The sequence below is a fragment of the Tachysurus vachellii genome, chromosome 5, assembly GCF_030014155.1.
Source record: "Tachysurus vachellii isolate PV-2020 chromosome 5, HZAU_Pvac_v1, whole genome shotgun sequence".
Lineage (NCBI taxonomy): Eukaryota > Metazoa > Chordata > Actinopteri > Siluriformes > Bagridae > Tachysurus > Tachysurus vachellii.
The window spans coordinates 27681053-27685637 of record NC_083464.1 but is presented as its reverse complement, the minus strand read 5'-3'; positions in this window follow the sequence as shown (position 1 = coordinate 27685637).

Genomic DNA, 4585 nt, shown 5'->3' with positions numbered 1-4585 from the left:
GTTTATTTGTCTATTCTTTCATATTCTTTAATTAATGTCATCAATAATATAAGATGATTGTTTTTCACAAAATGTTCTTGTTGGTATTTTTAGAGCCTGACCTAGTGAAGTAGCACAAGGATATGTTTTTGCTAGAGACTCAAAACACTCAAGTTTGCTCTGGTTTTGGTCATCTGCGAAATGTTGTAAATGTAAATAAATAAGCTATTTAATCATGACAGTATATTCCACATTTAAAAGTAAAGTAATTATGCAAAGTACAGGACAGGAATTAAATCCATCAAGGTTTACTTTAATTAGACTTGTGTGTAAAATTTCACACCATCATGGGCACAAGAAGCATACAAAGATTTTTCTAAAATTACATTGTCATAAAACTGTGTTAAACTCTCAGTGCTGGTCACAAATCTGGATAAAATGGGAGAATTTGATGCATACCACAGTTCTAGTGTAAATTCCCTTTCTATCCCATTATTGGCTAGATGACTTATACTTATTTCCTAGTCTCTCTAGTTTATTCAAAATGGTGCAGAAAAAAATCAAACATCCTGTGTGTAGGGGGTCTGCAGAAGGCACAACACATCAAACCTTAAGGCTACAGCAGAAGACCACAGGTTTCACTCTTGCCAGCCAAAAACAGGAGCCTGAGGATATGATGCCCACAAAAAAAGGTGATTTGTTGTGATGATCTTCAGCTGAGTTCAGCTTTAGTTTTGAGTCTCCTTGGCTGATAGGTTGTGAAACTCGCTGTGGTCTTCTAGCCTCAACCACCTCAAAGTTTGATGCTTTTCTTCTCACTGTGGTTGTAAAGAGTGATTATATCAGTTACCATATATTAGTTACTCATATATACCCATCATGGCAGCTCAAACCAAACTGGCCTACTTAACTTGTATGGCATTTCCACCAACAGAACAGTCACTCACTCATTTTTGTTTGTTTTTGTGTTTGTTTTGCACTAATATGTGTAAATCAACAGTTTATGAAATATCCAAATCACCTCATCTGGTACCAACAACCCTGCCATTGTCACAGAGATCTTTTTCTTCATTCTAGTGTTTGATGTGAACAGAAACTGATGCTCCTGATACATGCTTTTATACAGTACATTGTCCTGCTGCCACTTTATTGGCTAATTAAATAACAGGTCTGCAGGGGTTCCTATGGGCAGTGACAAATACTTTTATTTAATACAGTAACAACGTTAACTAGGAATATGTGCACCACAAGCACAAATACCAAATGTATGGTGACTTTCTGTCATTGCCTCTGTAGCCTCTGTTTTGTTAATTAGGGATCTATATCTAAATCCTGATTTTTGTGAAGCTGCTCCTTGCATTTCAAAAATGTATTTTTCAGTTTCATCGGTGATTGTTTCTTGAAATAAATGTCAATCATTCATGTACACTATACAGGAAGGAATTTAACAGGAAGAAGAATACAGTAAATGCTTAGCCTGTAGTGGTGAACATCACACTACATGTATGATGCTGTAGTCATTACTCCAAAGCACAAACACACATGTACACACAATTTGCTTGCTGCTGTGTATTTCTGACTTCTCTTCTTGCTTCTCTGCACTTTTAGGACCCTAATCGACCAGATATCTTATTACAACACATCACAATGTCTACCACAGACCCTAGCCGTGTGTGTTCTCTTCTCCCTCTCCATCACTCTTTTCTGACTGTAATGTCTGCTTCCATCATCACTGTCACTGTTTCTGTCCTTAACCTCATCTTTTTTCTCCAAAATGAAACCATGAGAAGGCTCTGGCCCTGGACAAGGCAATGTATTTTAATATATAATAAAATAATCTTAGTTCAATTAAGTTAACCTGACCATAGTAATTACACTAGACACTCACGAATCCTGTCTGTACACAACACACACGTGCTGTTACACCTACAACCAAATTTAATTTACAACAATAAAATTCAATAATTTTTTTTACAGACGACACATGAGTGACTTCCTGACATGGCAGATGCCTCTGACAAAGTGTTCAAATAGTTTTTTATAAAATGAACACAGGTTTTAATAAAATGAACAATGTACCTGATGATCAAACTGATCTAAACGAACCGACTCAAACAAACGATTCACAGACATCATTACAACACTTCTCTCATGAACTCACCAGAGATCATTCTTCTTCTTCTTCTTCTTTCGGCTTTTCCCTTCAGGGGTCGCCACAGCGAATCATCTCTCTCCACTTAACCCTATCTTCTGCATCCTCAACACTTGCACCCACTAGCTTCAAATCCTCATTAATTACATCCATATACCTCCTCTTTGGCCTTCCTCTTTGCCTCCTGCCTGGCAGCTCCATGTCCAACATTCTCCTACCAATATACTCACTCTCCCTCCTCTGAACATGTCCAAACCATCTTAATCTCGCCTCCCTAACTTTGTCCCCCAAACGTCCAACATGGGCTGTCCCTCTGATGTACTCGTTCCTAATCCTGTCCAATCTTGTCACACCCAAAGAGAACCTCAACATCTTCAGTTCGGCTACCTCAAGCTCTGACTCCTGTCTCTTCTTCAGTGACACTGTCTCTAAACCATACAGCACGGCCGGTCTCACCACTGTCCTGTACACCTTCCCCTTGATTCTTGCTGATATTTTCCTATCACACAGAACTCCTGACACCTTTCTCCACCCACTCCAACCTGCCTGCACTCGCTTCTTTACTTCTTTCCCACTCTCTCCATTACTCTGGACTGTTGACCCCAAGTACTTAAACTCCTGTACCTTCTTCACCTCTTCACCCTGTAACCTTACTGTTCCACTTCCCTCCCTTTCATTCACACACATGTACTCAGTCTTACTACGACTGACTTTCATTCCTCTTCTCTCCAGCGCAAACCTCCACCTCTCCAGGTTTTCCTCCACCTGCTCCCTGCTCTCACTGCAGATCACAATGTCATCTGCAAACATCATCGTCCAAGGAGACTCCTGTCTGACCTCCACTGACAACTGGTCCATCACTATAGCAAACAGGAAGGGGCTCAGAGCCGATCCCTGATGCAGTCCCACCTCCACTGTGAACTCCTCTGTCTGACCTACAGCACACCTCACCACTGTCCTGCTCCTCTCATACATGTCCTGCACCACTCTGACATACTTCTCTGCTACTCCTGACTTCCTCATACAGTACCACAGCTCTTCTCTTGGCACCCTGTCATATGCTGCAACTCTGTACGTCACCCTTATTCTTAAAGATCGGCACTAACACACTCCTTCTCCATTCCTCAGGCATCCTCTCGCTTTCTAATACCCTGTTGAACAAACTAGTTAAAAATTCCACTGCTGCCTCTCCTAGACACTTCCAGACCTCTACCGGGATGTCGTCAGGACCAACTGCCTTTCCACTTTTCATCCTCTTCAAAGCCTTCCTGACTTCATCCTTTCTAATCTTATCTACTTCCTGTTCCACAGAGTTCACCCCTTCTACTCTTTTTTCCCTCTGATTTTCCTCATTCATCAGCTCCTCAAAGTATTCCTTCCATCTCCTCTGTACACTCTCCTCACTTGTGAGCACCCTTCCATCTCTATCCTTAATAATTCTAACTTGCTGCACATCCTTCCCATCTCGATCCCTCTGTCTAGCTAACCTGTACAAGTCCTTCTCTCGTTCTCTAGTGTCTAACCTAGTGTACAACTCGTCATATGCCTTCTGCTTGGCCTTAGACACCTCCCTCTTCACTCTGCGCTGTAACTCCTTGTATTCCTGTCTATTCTCTTCAGTCCTGTCCATATCCCACTTCTTCTTGGCTAATCTCTTCCTCTGGATACTATCCTGAACGTCCTCATTCCACCACCAAGTCTCCTTATCTTCTTTCCTCCTTCCAGATGACATACCCAGCACCTTTCTCCCTGTCTCCCTGATCACTTCTGCTGTAGTTTCCCAGTCATCCGGCAGCACTACCTGACCACCCAGAGCCTGTCTCAACTTCTGTCTAAATTCCTCACAACATTCCTCCTTTTTCAGCTTCCACCACTTAGTTTTCTTCTCTATCTTTGACCTCTTCCTCTTACAGACCATCAGAGATGATGATGAGAATAATTATATATAATATAAATATATATAATAACCAACAGACCATCAAACTCACCAGAGATCATTAAAGCGATTAAATGATTATTCCAAGGGGTCATAAAGGACAGAATTGTATTTTATATTCATTATAACAAACAAAGACTTCAAATTCATGTTGACATTCAGGGTAGCTGCAGAATCATAACATGAAATAGGGACCACATAAAGCCTTATTTATTATTTATGTTTTATTTATTTATGTTTTTTTATTTATTTGTTTGTTTGTTTATTTATTTAATCGAATGTTGGGTTATTATGTCTTCTATTCTGGCTGCAGTGTATTAAGAGGACACACAAACAGTCTAGAATAAATATTCTAACGTGCTTCACAATAGCATACATGAGAGAAAAGGCCATTTGAATGCGACAGTATGGGGATCTGTTTGAGCTCTGTTTCTGATCACAGCCCTAAGAATTGTCCCAAACTCCCTTTGGCAAGTAGAGTCATGTGCGTTACTCGGACGATACCAGTTTGTCCTCAG